Genomic DNA, 16293 nt, shown 5'->3' with positions numbered 1-16293 from the left:
AAGTAAAGGTGTCAAATTTTGATGCTTAAAATATCAAAAACTGATTGGAACAAGACGTACCGTGTCATGAGAATGCATTATCAAGGGCTGCCAGAGAACCCCCAATAAAAGGTGGTGGTGGAGTATTTGGATCCCAGGCAATCTACCAACCGAATGGTATCCTCGATATATTTATCCCATGCTTGCACAGGAAAATTAAGTCTTTTTGGTTGATAAAGTTGTTTCTATGTTCCTGTAGTTTCCAGAGACAAAATTCACTGAACATAATAGAATGGTTAGTCTTTAATAAAACTAGTAAAGGCTACAAGTTGGAAGTCACTGATTACAGATCCCTTTAATCCCTTATGGAGCTTTAACCCAACACTATGTGGCTACCATAATGTAGAGGCTATACACGATAATGGCTATTGCTCAGAACCATCCAAATTTTTTACAAGAGATTAAAAAAAGAGATGGAAGAAGGTTTTGTGGGCTGGTGGGCAGGCCACCCACACAACTTTCTTATAGGGTAGTCCTTTAAATTATGTACAGTGTAGGATGACATTACCATTTCAACACTTGGATAAAGATGGGATCATCAGGTTAGACACTTGTTAAATGACAGCAGCCAACTCAACTGTATGTCCCATATAGGATTATTCTTCTTGTAACAGAAGCAGTTAAGATGCTGACTTGGCCAAGTCATGCAAAACAAGAGAATTTTATTTGTCTATTATTTTTCTCATTAAGGGAACCAGGACACATACAAATCATGCTAGACGCCCCACCTAAGAAGCAGCCCATGGTAGATCCACGAACTATCAAGGTTGGAGAACCCACAGGCCACAACCGCAGGATTCTGTCTTTCACTTATTTTGGACCCAAAAACAAAAAATTTAAAACAAAAAAGTTAAAAGAACAAAAGTTACCTTAAGAACTTTCTTGGCTTTGTCATGCCCATAACCATTAGCAAGCTGGTAATCTCCATGCAAGTTATTAGCTACAATAATTATCTCAAATATGGCTATGTTATCATCCCAGGTGCATCAATTAAGAATTGAAGAGAACCGAATAAGACTATAAATAGAACATTTACTTGAATATTAATGAAGGGGAATAAAGAATAAGAAACAGATACAACTAAGCAGCCCACCAGCCATCAAAGGTATTTCACCACAAGCACTGCATCTCACAGCCATATGAATTCACAGAAATGAAAATAACCAAAGCCAAGTTTTATTTATAAAATCGCCTATACCTTATAATGCTTTAAAAGCAACAAAGGTTGAATTATATTGTCTTAGGGCAGTTTCCAGACAATAAGAAGCAACCAAAATAAAAGAAACAGTTTCGTTCGTTAGCACTTTTTAAAGTACCTTTCCTGTTGCTCCTTTGCATCAATCTCACATGCTTCATTTTTGAGTGAATTAAAATTACAGTCACTCCGACAGGGAGATTGCCTCTAGATTTAGTTGAAGGACCTTCCAAGTGAGGGCCATAAGGCCCTAGAAAATCAACTGAATCTGATGGTCAGATTCAGACTAATTTCCAGAATTCAAATATGCAAAAAAATTTCCAAAAAGAGGGTACTGCCAGCAGTGGGAGATGTGCTTCTTCAAGAGTGAAAAAAGTCCACGACTGAAAATGACAAAGAGTTCAAGATTACCGCTCAGAATAATAAAATCTAGTCTATTTTCTTTACCTATGTTTTTTTTCAATCAATAAATAAAAGTCAGGGAGTTTATGCCAAATGCCAAAATTCTGCTCATTTATCTTGACAACAGAAATTCTCAGACCTCGCATTACAAAATAGTTAAAAATCCTCGCCCCAACCTTAATGCTCAAATGCCCAAGACCCTATATAGTGAACCACATCCCACAAATTAGTCTGAGAAATTGTATAAAGTTCATCAACATAATTTGGAAAATCAACCAAGAACATCAAACGGCATTACCCGAATATTTTTTTTAGAAACCACCAAATCATGGGCTTATATTATGTATAATATATCAATAAATCAATATACTTTGGTCAGTTCTTATTGGATCAATCTAAGATTACTCCCTCCTCCTCCCCCAGCCTCCCTTGATACCCTGCCCCCTTCCTCCTCCCCCCTCATCTCTTCTCCTGGCTCCAAATCATGAAGCTCCATCCTTAGGACCTCCGACCGCTTCCCCGTTCACTTTGTCACCCCTCCCTTCTTGGCGACAAGAAGATTGGTTTATACCCTATGAGTTACCTTGACTCCGAGATCTCGAAGTGCAGATATTGCTGGTTGGGAACTTCATTAGTAGCAAGCCCCCCCTCCCTATTGTCAAGCGCTCCCTCTGTAACTAATGGCACTCAACCGCCCTAGAAATCCACGTCCTTGAGAATAGAGTATTACTCTTTTAACTTATCTAATGAGCAAAGCATGCTTCTGGCCCTTAAAGGTGGCCCCTGGCAGTTTGGAAGAAGCAGGTATTTCTCAGGCAATGGAATCAGTTCATGCATCTCCACAAAACGGATTATAGCTCCATATCTTTTTAGGTTGCCTTCCCTTCACTTTTGGGGAGAAAAAGGTTTAAGCCTCATGACATCGGCACCCCCTGTTTATGGATTATAGAACAAAAAACAGGCAAAGGCACCCTTTTACGCGAATATGCATTTAGGTGTTCGTTGAATCAACTCCTCCATCCTCGATAATCATTATGGATGAAGAAGGGCACTCCTTCAGCCAAGAAGTTTCCTACGATTGGATTCTTCCCACTTCCTGGTGTGTACAGTCTTCGGCCATCATTCTCTGAACTGCTCCAAGCCTGTGCCCCCTTCATAGACAAAAGAATGGATCTTCTGAGCTTGCCTGCCCCTGCTGGCTCTCCAAAAATGGATCTGGTCACCTCTTGGCGTCCAACAAGCACTCCACTTCAGACCGTCGGACTTTTCCCTCTAGGCATAACCACTTTTCGGTAATTTACCCTATCTCACATGACTCCTTTATCCCCTGTCACCCCCTTTCTCCTATAAGCTCTCTCTACCCATTCATAGGATCGCCTACCTCTTCCAATCACCTCCCTTCTCCCAACCCTCCTCTTTGTCTTCTAACCTGCTCTTTTATAACCCCTCTCTGGCCAACCCTCCTGTCGGAGCTCCTCTGAGTTATGTTCTCCCTTCCTCGATCCTCCACCCTAGTGTTAAAAAAGGGGCAATCGGACTCAATGCCACAGGACAAAGAGAGCCTTTGTGCTGCATGGTGGCCTACATTACACCTTTTGGAAAAGAAGGAAGAAAGTTGACCAGAGTTTCCTGATGTGAAGGGTAAGACCCCAATCTTCACTTCAACAGTTCATTCAAAAGGTCTTAGTGACCCGTGCCCTTCAACACATACTTGGGATCCTATCTTTCTCTACTTGTGAACACCCTCACTTCTGGGCTCTTGCCTTTTCCCCCCTCTTCGGCCCTCAATTCTTTGACCAACTCCACCTTGGCCCACCCCCTCTTTAGCAACCCACCAGCCTCTCCTCTTCCCTTGCCGAGGGCCTTTCCAGCAAAGCCATACCACATTGTCCTCAACGCTACTTCCGCACCACTCCTCTTCCCCTACCGAGGGCCCCTTCCGACAAGGCCTAGCTATATCGTCATCAATGTTGTCCAGCCGCCTCTCCCCTTCCCTTTCGAGGGCCCTTCTAGACAGGGCCATGCCATATCGTCTCCAACACCTTCTAGTCGCATCTCCCCTGAATTTGCCTCTCCCTCGCAGAGATTAGCCACGTCATCATCGTCTCCTCTCCTTCCCTCTACTGATTGCCCATGTCATCATCAGGGAAGTGACACAATTCCTCTACTGTCCCACTCCCACATTTCTCTTTCTGATGTCCCTGGTGACAGCTCCATCACACCACCTAGTGTCATGCCAACTCTGCTACTGCCTCCTCCCCTACTATAACTCCCTTACAAGTAAGGATTAAAGTATCGGTATCGATCTCCGTATCAATCGGCTAAAATTAAGATACGTATCGGAGGGTATCGTATCGTATCGTATAGGAGATACACTAAGATATACTAAAGATCAAGGATTAAAGTATCAATATCGGTCACCGTATCAATTGGCTAAATTTAAGATACGTATCGAAGGGGTATCGTATCGGAGATACTTTAAACCATGAGTACAATAGGACCATGCCATTCTTCTTCAACTACCCTTGCTGTATCTATTTGCAGCAAGCCCATGATCTGCCTCCTCCTGCTCCCATGAGCCCCTTAAAGCCCACTGCCTTGAAGCATTCTTACACCTTGACCTCTACAGCTCCTAAGAAGTCCAAGAAATCCAAAGCTTCGAAGAAGCCCAGCTCAATTAAGTCCAATCCCTTCCCGGGATCCTCCTTTAAATCCATCCTCTCTCAGTCATCTGCCACCCCCTCCCCTCCCCTTGATCCCCCTTTGTTTCGGAATATCCAAGGCGTCATCAAAGAAAATCTGCTACTTGCCCTTCTCCCTCCCCAGCCTCCTTAAGGCCACCTTGCTCTCCCTCCCCTCCTATTATGAATTGCTGGTCTATTTGGAATTTTCAAGGGCTAAGCTCGCCGGTTAAGCATGCCAAGATCAGATCCCGCCTTGAGGATTAGCGATCTATCCTCTTTATAGCAAGGCTATAATCTCTTCTTATTCCCTCCTTCACTTCTCTTTTCTTCTTCTTCTCTTCTCCTTCTTCCTTTCCTTTCTGAGTAGCAAATAATTATAATAACTGAATAGTACTGCTCTAAGGATTTTATAGCCCAGCCAAAGAGACCTTAGGGTCTGTTTGGCTAGGGCCCTTGAAATTAATCCATAACATTAAACAATTATACCTCCATGCGGGCCCCACTGCCAGCTGATCTAAAATATAGGATATACTCAGCTGATCTAAAATATAGGATATACCCCTTATGCATGGGGTAAGTATGAAGAGTTGTGCTACAGGGAGGTGGGCTCTATATAGCCAAATGGAAAATTTTTGGCCAGGTCAGCACCACCAGCCCATCAGTTGGGACCTACCGGTGGTTGTTGTCCAGCTTCAAATAATTGGTCCACTCCATGTCTGGGTTCTATGGTCATATCACCAGATTTTTTACCTATTTGCTCATGCTTCCTGGAAAAATTTCCAATAATACTGGCAGGCTAAGCATTGACAGGTTCGGCCATCCTTGCCTTCCAGGCATTCTACCACTACCAACCATCCCACTGAATTCTTCTTCTCATTCAATTCTTTCTCAAGATAATAGAAGGTATGTTAGAATGAACCAGGGTAAACATAGCTAACTTTATCGTAAGTGACTGGATCGAATATCTAAAGGTAAGTGAGAGAAACCCTAACTCCGTCTTCATTCTACTTATCTTAAAACATTTTGATTCTAAGTTTGATTTCCATGACTCCAACTTGGCATTAATCCATGCTTTTGTCTCATCTATCAAAACAATATCATCAACAAAAAGCACAGACCAAGGAATGTCTTTGGTTAAATCATCATAGATGAATTAAGCGCAAACATATAGGGGGAGCTGATCTTTGATGTAACCCAATTGGTAATTGGGAATTCACTACCTTAACCCCTCACTGTTCTTAAACTAGTCACCAAACCATTATACATATTTGTAATTACGTCCAAATATTTAATTAAAACACTTCTCTTCTTTAGTACGTGCCAAATTAAATAACATATGGAGATCCTTCTCGAAGAATCCTATCTTCACATAACAAAATCCTATCTTAACAAAACAGAACCCTATATTGTTCTACTGTATAAAATGAGAAACAATCCCTTTTATGATGAAATAAAATTATTCCCGCCAGGGTGAGTTCTACATTTCCATCTTGGTAACTCTTAATTGAAAATACATACATGCAGAAGAAAGGCATTTAGTAGACCTGGAGTGAGAATATTACCTAAATGCAAACTATATTTTAGCTGAGAGCCTGATGGAAAAACTTCCGGCAGCTTCAAACAGGGATGTCACAATCTTCAAATGTTCTTAGCATTCAATCTCCACCCTTCGAGACCTGTATTCCTATATAACATATGCAAATAACAAAGTTAATAAATATAGAGGCTAGAGAAATATCTAGCTTGTAAATTGTTACACTTGTAACAAATAACTCATTATGATTTTACTGTGCAAAAACCCATAAACGAACATAAAGGAACGTGAAAGAGAAAAGATAAAGATCTCATTATGATTCTAGTGTACAACAGATCCAGGAAGCCCAATTATAAGTGAAGCACTTTACTAGGACAAACTGACTGTCAATAACTGTGAGTCTGTGGGACAGATACACATTAACTGATAATTCATTAAGTAAATAGAAGATAAATGTCAGAATGTATCTCCATGTGCAGATGTCATGCTTTAAATGCATAGAAGTATACAAATACAGTAAAAGAATGTCAAAATATGATCATTCCACACAATACAGAACATCAATGCCACTTTTGTGCATGTGAATTAGGAAACCTGCATTTAACTTTTCAAGAATTTGAAGAAAAAGTAACGTTTAAAAATGAAAGTCCACCTTGTCAAGCGCATATGTATTAATGTGTCATAGAAAGGTAGTGGAACTTTTAGGGACAAAAAATTTCGATACTTATTCAGCAATTAGACTAAAATATTTCACCTAACCTCTAAATAAAATTTAATGCAATTGTGATTTAGCTCAGTTCAAGCAATAAAAGAAACATAGGAGACAGATTGAGATGTATCTACAACAATATATTAAATAAAGGGACTGTCTGAATGATACCCCTATAGGTGTATTTAGAAATATCACCTCCTTTTATTTGTCCCTTGTCTTTGCTTATCAAAGAACAGGATCTTTTTTTTTTAATTCTTGATAAAAGAGAAGCCCGCAGATCTGCTCTGGCGCTAATGGCTTCTTCAATCAAGTGATGTTGTTGTAGCCGAACAACAAAAGAAAGCATATGAGCTGCATCTATAGTTGGTGATAGTAAAAAAAAAAAGTGCTGCGAAGGGTGGTCAAGGATAAGGTGCTAGTTTCAGTGGGAGACATTGAGTCTGCATGAGAAAGATGGGAGACTATAAGAGAATGTATGAGTCAGTGACAATGGTGAATATTAAGTTTCTTCGGCGACAGTTCTTTCCAAGCAAGATGCAAGTCCCTTGTCTTATTTCAAAAGGTACTTCAGATTAAGGGTAAAATAGGAAATTTAAATTCATTTGGAAGTGACTGGTTTGTAGATGACAAAGGGTATTAATGTAATCCGGTCCTCTCACGGTCACGAGCTATATCCTATCTTGATTCCTTTGTCATCATTTTGAGCTTGCCAAAGCCTGCTCTCTCCCTGTAATTGATGAAATTATTGAGATGGACATACTCAGGAACCCAGGAACAAAAGAGGAATAAATACCTCCAAGTAAATTGAATAAACCTGAAACTTAATCCTCTGAGCCCTCCTTTTCTCTTCATCCCCACAAAGAAGAGCAATTCCGAAAGATGGTTTGGCCTCATTTTATGGTTCAACTGCTCACGCATGCCCTGTCGTGCGTCCTTGGCCAAAATCAGAAATTTTTCAAGACTCGAGTGAGCTCAGATTGATATTACCAAAAAGAAATAAAAAGAGTGAGGTCAGATTGAAGGTTGACCATCCATTTGCAGGTTCCAAACAACTCTGTTCTGCAAATTGGTCCAATTTCCAAATACACAGCCTTCTGCCCTCCCGGGACTTGTCCAAGAGGGATCACATGAAAATTAGGTAATTGCCTTTTGTGATCAGGTTTCTTGCTGAGGGGTCTTGAGGGGAAAGAGCAGCCCTGACGTTTGGGGAAAATGTCTTTGCCAATGAGAGGAATTAGATAAATCTTATTAGAGATGATACAATACTCAAAGCAGTATTACTCAGCTATGATGCAGAACTCCAAAGAAAATAGTAACAGAAGCTTCCATGGACTGCTTACAAGAACTCATCAACAAGGAATTGATCCAACAGGGAAATCTCGATGTTAAAGGAGATCTGAAATCTCGTATTTGATGATTAGGTTCGTAGAGTAGCTCTTGATATCATTAATGGTTCCAATAAGAGATACTCTCTTCAAGCCACAGATAATTGATCAGCTGAACTGCAGGTATGCCAAGAGTTTCGTCTCCTTACCATCCAGGGTAGGGATATTAAAGACATATGACATCATATAAAAATGATGCTACACACGTACGCTTTTGCATCATATCTGGGATGGGTAAGTTAGAATCCCCAATTATGGATCAATGCCTTCTAGGATTTCAACTCAACTCTTATGAGTGTTGGACTTGGATCCCAAAGGCTCAAGATTAAAACCTCGCCCGACAGCATGGGTACTCTAGGTTACTTAACAGGATATAAATGCAAGTTAGACACTGGAGATAAAGGAGGGGGGGATTAGCGCACTGGGGTTGGATTAATATATCATAGAGAGTGATAAGAGGAGTTGGGGTGAACTTTTTTTTTTTTTTGGATGAATAAATAATTCATTACCAAGCAAGGAGAAGAATATACGAAGGAGATGGGGGGGAGGAGAAGCCTTAAGCCAACAAGGAAAAGCCAACTAAAGACAAACTGCAGCAAACGAAAGGAGAAAAAAGCTTAATACAACCAACAAGCAAGACTAAAATCAACAAAACCAACCCAAGGATAGGGGAGGAGGGAGGAGGGAGGAGGGAGGAGGGAGGGGGGAGGAGGGGTAGGCTTCTTCTAGGCATAGGAGGGACAATGGTGGCTTTAGAAGGAGGGATGGTTTTCACCCTCAGGTTCCAAGAGGTGATGATGTGGACATTTCTAAGGGAGTTGGCAACTGGGTGGCCATGAAGGGTAGGGATTTTGGAAGTGACATCAAAGTAGATAGCTTTCCAAATCTCCTCCTGCGAGCGATATTTCGGGTCCATCTAAGGATGTTACGTTCCATCCAAAGGTGATTAATGGTTGCAGAGAAAGCCAATTTACCAACAGTATCGCAGATGGAAGAGCCCCAAAAGGTCATGTCAATCCAATTCCACTCCCTAGAGGAGGGAAGAATGGGTCTCCTAACCGGCCAGCACTTGGAGAGGACAAGCTTTCAGACAGAAGAAGAGAGGACAAGAAAAGAAAAAATGAGGGATATCCTCCACACCCTGGGGCAGAGACAGCAGGAGGGGTTGGCAGGGATCTGCCGGTGAATGAGGAAGGATTGGGTGGGGAGATAGAAAGGTAACGCCAGAGGGTGAAACTTTGGCGAGGAATATGGCCTTTAAACCAAATCAACTTGTGCCAAGGAACTATGGGGGTTAGGGTATGAATGTTGGACCAAGCCAAGGCAGACGAAAAGATCCCAGAGGTGGGGAGCCATCTGCACTTATCCTCTCTACCTCTGTGGCCAGGGGGTAGAGGAGGGAGGGCGGTCCAAAGATTAAGAAGAGGAGGCTGAGAAGAAGATGGGGGGACCAACCCAAGGGGGAAAGAATAGAGGAGACAAGAGTGTTGGCAGGAAGACCCGAGGAATAGATGATTCTGGGAGATGTCAAGTGGGAGAGGATGCAGGCAGGATGCTAAAGGTCTTTCCAAAGAGAAGTGGACAGACCATTGCCGATGGAGTGACAGAAAGGGCTATGGGTCTATGATCATGGATCTTTCGCCATATCCAAGATGCATCAGGAATGTGAGTGGCAGTCTAGAGCGAGTTGTGCTTGAGGAACCCAGAGTGGATCCAATAAACCCATATGCTTTTGTGCTTGGACACAATTTTCCAGATGAGCTTGAGAAACACGACAGAGTTGGCGTCCTTGATTCTCCTAATTCCAAGTCCTCCCTCAGATTTTGGAAGGAAGACATTCTTCCAGCTAAGAGGGCAAAGGAATTTAAAGGAGTTAGAACATTTCCAGAGGAAGGAGCAGATGAGACTTTCAAAAAACTTGATCACAGAGACAGGAAGGATAAAAGTGCCAGACTAATAGAGGTACATAGGCTGGAGGATCAATCTGATGAGAGTGAGACAACCAGCGAAGGAGAAGAGTTTGGCTTTAAAAAACTGAAGCCTCTTCCTCAATTTATCAAGCAAGGGGGTGCAATAGTGCGAAGACAGCCTGGAGGAAATAAGGGGTGAGGCCCAAGTATTTAACAGGCAGCTAGCCAAGAGGGATTCCAGAGATTTTGAGGATATTTTAGACATCGGGCGGGACTCCAGAGAGAAACATGTTGGATTTAAGGAGGTTGATACTGAGACCCGAAAGAGATTCAAAGGAATGGAGGGAATCCATGATAGTGGAGATGGTGAGGGCAGCGGGAAAGAACCTCAAGTGATATGGAGAAGAGGGAGCGGGGAGAGGGGACATCCCTAACGGATACCACAACCAGAGGGAAAGTACCCTGCTTCCCAACCGGATTAACATTCACAAGGATAAAGAAACAAGGGGTCGAAATACAAGTGGAATCCAACAAACGGTGGAGGGAGGGAAGGACATGAGAGTCAACACATTAGAGGTGAAACGTCAAATGATCGTATCAAAAGCTTTATAAATGTCAATCTTGAGGAGGGCTGTAGGGGAGTGAGACTTGCGGTCAAAACCATGGACAATTTCATGACAGAGGAAGATATTGTCAGAGATGCTCCTTCCAGCAATGAAAGCGGATTGATTGGGACTAACAAGAGAGTCGATCAATGACTTTTTGAATCCTATTGGCTATGATTTTGGAAATCATCTTGTAGAGGAGATTACACAGGGAAATGGGTTTGAAGTCACTCATACACTGCTCCTTCCTTTATTGGGATTAAGCAAAGGAAAGTGTGATTGGTCCCACCTATTTGATTGGGATTTAAAAAGAAACTGCGCACCGCTTGAATGAGGTCATTTCGAATGATGTTACAGCAAGCGGAGAAGAAACCCATGCTAAAGCCATCGGGACCTGGGGCTTTATTGGCCTTATGGGAAAGAATGGCCACAAGGATTTCCTCATAATTGGGGATGGATTGGAGGGGCGGAAGAGCTCAGAGGGGACAAAATTATTAATAAGATCAAGGGGAATGGGGGGTGGGAGGGGAAGGACTAAAGAGTTCTCTGAAAATAAGAGGTCGCTTCAAACTTGAAGAGATCAGGGGAGAGGAGCTCAACCTCAGAGGAGAAGATGAGCTTAGGGATGGCATTAACGTTGTTCCTAGATTTGAGAGAACAATGGAAGTAAGCAGAATGGGAGTCTCCTTGCTCAATCCATTTGATGTGGGCTTTTTGTCAGAGGAAAGTTTCCTCTTGGCAAAGAGCCAGAGATAACTCAGAGGCAGACGCTTTCTCCTCCTCAGCCAGGGCAGGATTAAGGAGATCCTACTAAAGTCTACCTTGGATGGAGAGGACTATCTCGACAGGAAGCAACCCGAGAGGATATGTTCCCGAAAGTTGAGGAATTCTAAAGTTTGAGGGAAGCTTTCACATTCTTGAGCTTTTTGGCAAAATCCAAAAGGGGGGAAAGAGAGCAAGGGGTGGGCATATTCCAAGCATTCTGGACAAGAGGGAAGAAGTCTGAATGGGAGACCCACATATCAAAGAACTTTTTAGGTTTAAGGCCAAAGGTATGAAAGGGGAGAACATGGATAGAGATGGGGCTGTGATCAAAGATACTATAAAGACCAACGGTAGTATGCGAAGATGGAAAAGAATCAAGCCAGGCTTCATTGACAAGGACTTGGTCGAACTTGCATGCCACCCTTGAATTTCCTGATATCCTGTTATGCCTAGTAAATTTGGCACCTGACCAACGGAGGTCAATGAGATTTAGATCTTTAATACAATCGTTAAAAGATTTAATGGACGAGGAATCAATAGGGTTTCCTCCATGTTTTTCGTGGCTAGAACAAGTGACATTGAAGTCTCCCGTAATGCCCCAAGGACTAGATCTAGTGAAGGGGGTGAAGAAGAGCAGGTCAGCCTAGAGGGGAAGCCTTTGGGGGCCCCAGTTTAAGGCATAGATGATTGAGAGGAAGCATATGAAGGGGCCATAGTGATGAGAGATAGACAAGTGAATGGCCTAGGCAAAGGAGAGAGTGGAGATGGATAGAAAACAGGGATCCCAAAGGATCCAAATCCTCCCATTGGGGCTCTGGAGATAACTAGAAACGAAAGCCCAAGAGGGAGCGATCGAGGAAGCGATCCGGGAGGCATTGGCTTCCAAAACGTAAGTTACCAGAAGGCAACAGAGGTTGGTTTTAGAGGAGCGAATGAGAGATCTAATATCTACTTGTTTGGCCAAAGAATTGAGACCTCGGACATTCTATATGGTCTAAGGAATCATATGGAACCGAGAGTGGGGGGCATCGAACGTTTGGTGGAGCAACGAGGGGTCTTGGGAATGGGGGGACCCAGGCGGGAGGTCGACAGCTATAGCCAATGATAGAGAAGGTGGTTGGGGAAGAAGATCTAGTTTTAATGGAAGATTTTTTGCTTGTTTTCTTTTGGTTGGTTATGGTGGATGAGGGGCTATTAGTGGTCGATGGGGTGGTGATGGTGGTCGGGTTCAGTATGGTGGGGGCATAAGATGAAGAGTGCCAACCAAAGGTTTTCCTTTTGGATGGTTTTACAATGAATTGCACATATTGAGGGAGGCATCATTGTTATCAATGGCAGTAGCAACAAGGACATTTGGTTGCAGAGGTTGCCGAGAGGAGTCTATAACAAGGGGAGTTGTGATGGGGCCTTCAATGGTGCTTTGGGTAGAGTAGCTGGGATGATTAGGGCTTGAATAGCAGGGCAGCTGAGATGCTTGGAGACAGTCTTCAGAGGACGCCGAAGATGATGTTGTGGCAGGGCAGGGGCGAGAGGAAGAAGGGCAAGGATGACGGGATAGTACTGAGAGCTGCAGAAGAAGCCAGAGAAACAGAGGTCGAGTCACTAGTGAGTCTGGAGTTGGCTCCAGGGCTATAAATTAAAGGAGAACCAGTTTTCATGGGCAACCGGGTAGATAGGTAATGTTTAAATGGTTAGGTGAGGAGGTGGGTGGGTTGGTTTGGTTGAGATGGTGGGTCAGGTTGTAAAGATTACTTGGGTATTAGGGGTGATCCTTCGGGTATTTAAAGAATCGATAAGATGGTGAACCGGCAAAAATTGATTTAACGGGATGAAAGGCGGGCCATGGGTGGACCGGTTTGAATTGGTGGCAAGGGAAGGATTCCCTGATGAGGATTGGACCGATTCGAGGGTGGACCGATAAGTCTCAAGACCATAAGAAGGTTAACTAGAGGAGGGGAAGGGGTTTGAGTTTAATGTCAGCGAGGATAAGGTATCGGCGGCAGAAGCAAAGAGAGGAAGAAGAGGAGGGAGATTGCGCCTAGGATTGTTAGTCAAGGATTCAGAAGGTTGGTGAGTAGTTCCATCAAGATTTGACAAGTCCAACACCGAGAAAGGGTTAGGACCAATGGGCAAAGTTGGAGGTGTTGGACCAACGGTTAATGGTAGCATAGGATCCGTCGGGAGGGGGCCAGAACTAAGGACAAAGGTCGACGACAGGGTCTTCTGGGGCCTTTTCCGTTTGATCTTCTTAGAGATCTTCACCGAGAAGGTGGATTGCTGGGATCAGTCAGAATTGAGATCGAGATTCACAGTGGGTTTGAGCATCTGCTGGAGCGCGTTCACTCGAGTGTTCATGTTCAGAGGCTGGAACGAGGACATCCTGGGTGACGAAGTTGCATGTCTCTGCTTTGTGTCCGAAGCACTTACAGATTGTGCAAGGGGGGCCGCCAGTCGTATTGGACTTCTTGGGTGAATAAATAATCTTCCCCTTCAAATTTTTTTACTGAAGATGGGAGAACATGATCGGCTTCCACCTCTATACAGATTCTTGCAAACGACAGTCTGTCCATGGTCTCGGTACGTTTGTCAGAGTATAATGGTTTACTAATAAGAGATCCAACCAAGCTAAGGCCTTTCACGCACCAATAATGAAGAGGCAGATTGGGGAAAGTCACCAAGAGAGGAATAGAGGTGGGTTCCATCTTAGAGAACGACATGTAAGCATCCCACTGCTTGAGAAATATCGGTTTCTTTCCAACATGCCAAGGTCCACCATCAACAGCGAAGGCTTTATCAATTTCAGAGTCGAACTTGAATATGAAAGTCCCATTATCAAGCATAAAGGTGCACACGGCACAGACTGGCTTCCATTGCTTTTCCAGGGAAGATTTTACAATGATGAACGGTGGTCTCCTGCTGCCTAGAAACGAGCCAACCACACAACATTACCACTTTTGAATCTCAGTATCTAACAGTCTCGGCGGACAAAGGCCGATAGGGGAAGAATTTTGGGTTGTAGGAGGGTGGAAAAAAAGTGAGTGTCCAGCAGAGGAAGGAGGGGTGGAGGAGAAGGCGATGGGGGGTTGTAGAGGTGACTACTAAGGTCCAGGGGCGAGTCATGGGATTTGTGGGAGGCGGGAGGAGGGAAAGGGAAGAAGGGTGGCCATCTGGATAAAGGAGGAGGGAGGTTAACGGTGAAGGTTGAGGGTGTTCCGACGGCGGAGGCCACCGGAGGAGACATTGCGGGTCATGTCACGTCATTGGAAGGGAAGGCAAGAGAGAGGGTTTCGGGTCAGTTTGTTAAATTTTTGGGGTGAACTGGAGAAGCTATTGAGGGAGAAGGAGAAGGTTAAAGCAAAAACGATGGTGAGACACACTTATTTGAATGTTGTCCAACTTGATTTCACCATTTTGCCCCACTGACAAGTTAATTAATGGAAGTTTTCATGATGTCATACACTTTTTTTTCAGCAGTTGTGTAAGTTCTCTAACTTATCCTAACATATTCCATTTAACAACTCTGCAAGACTGGCATGTGAAAAAAAAAAAAGTGGGTGCAAACTTAATGGTACCTTGAGGGGTCTCAGAAAGAAAATTCCTTATATAAATCTTTCATCCTACAGGGCATACAGGTTGTTCGGTATGAATGAAACAATTATAACCAAACACCCACAAGTGTCCCCACATCCATATTCTACAAGCATGTGTCATTTTAGCCTTCACAAAACTACAATTAGGGGGTGGGGAGGCTAGAAATAAGTACACAATGATCTGCAAAGCTAGCATGTGTAAGATATCAGAGGAGGATAAAATATTAACTGAAACCTAATTATCCAGAATAGGACTTATTCATCAATCAGACAGAATAGCATTGTACCAATAAACAAAAAGGCAGTCAACTATGACATGCATTTCATGGGGGGAAAATTGTGAATTATACATCCAACGATATTTAGCTATCAAATTAACAAAGATTAAAAAAGAAAATATCATCTAGAATCTTGCCATAAGTGGAATCTAAAAGCATTCATTTGAATCTAGTCGTTTTAATTTCACTCAATCTAAATCATCAAAACAGGTATTTCAAAAGGGATGCAAATTCGAAAGAGCATATCATGTATGGTTGTTGGTTCAAATTTATTTTACGAGCCAGATATCCTATCCATGAAACACAAGGGTCATCCTCAATTGCAAAGGATATACTTGCAAGCCGGGAAGACAAAACCTGAGAAACAAATAAGACATATGTTTAGAAGATTCTGGGAACACCAAGAAAGAAGCTTTCATTTGATTTCAATACCAGAGCTTTTCATCCTTCTTGCATTTTGTGGCTCTTTTGACATATCAAAACTCATCCCTTACATCCTTAAATCTTGGATGCACCTCTTACCTGCAAAGCTTCATCTTAACCCAAAAGATCAAGGTAAGTGAAAAATATACGGATAGCAACGACAGAAGCCACCATCTCTTGCATGTATGTTCTTGTGAACAAGTGGAAAAGCTGAAGAAAAGGGTTAGGAAAAATCCAAGTAATGATTAGAATAAACAGCACAACTGAAATAAGACCCCCGTTTGATATTGTCAATTAGGATTCCCATCATGGCAATTCGCCGCCAGAAGAGGTCTTATTTCTTTACTAGAGCCTAAGTAGCAACAAATGACCCATGCTCTTTGAGATTTCCAATAACGGGTGCTGCTGTATGGCATAAATGGTGGCTTCATCAACATAGATTTCCACAACATGCGTTTCTTTAGATTCTTCCACCAATATCTAAAAGAAGTAAAATATGCGACTTCAAAATGAAACAAATAAAAAGACGAGCAAAAAAATTAAAAGTATAACTTGTGTTCTGCACAGTGAAATAAATGATATATAATTGTGGGATTCACCAAAGCTTTGTATGAGAAAGAGTGTGAGAATTGTAGATATCGTGAGATGAGAAAGACCACATAAGATCCCTTCACTGAGTATTGAGAGAAGCCTAGCTCTCTAATGGTTATATTTTAATGAATTATATACTTCACTGGGCATAGTGACAGGAAAGAAAATCCTATCATAAAT

At 42.7% G+C, this 16293-nt stretch overlaps 1 long non-coding RNA gene across 5 annotated transcripts in view; it reads right to left on the bottom strand.

Annotated features, from left to right (window-relative positions):
• Positions 1 to 14963, bottom strand: part of LOC122070033 — a 44408-nt gene extending 29445 nt beyond the window's left edge. For 3 of the 5 annotated variants that reach the window (XR_006137638.1, XR_006137639.1, XR_006137642.1), the window contains exon 1: positions 61 to 1992. This is a non-coding gene — a long non-coding RNA (uncharacterized LOC122070033). Of the gene's footprint in view, positions 1 to 60; positions 1993 to 5882 lie in introns of those variants that run through there. The other 2 variants (XR_006137640.1, XR_006137641.1) reach the window with 2 other exon arrangements.
• Positions 14964 to 16293: the final 1330 nt, after the last annotated feature.

This window comes from Macadamia integrifolia, unplaced genomic scaffold (assembly GCF_013358625.1).
Source record: "Macadamia integrifolia cultivar HAES 741 unplaced genomic scaffold, SCU_Mint_v3 scaffold810, whole genome shotgun sequence".
Classification (NCBI taxonomy): Eukaryota; Viridiplantae; Streptophyta; class Magnoliopsida; order Proteales; family Proteaceae; genus Macadamia; species Macadamia integrifolia.
Note: the sequence above shows the minus strand (reverse complement) of the source record. Positions and strands in the feature narration are given on the sequence as shown.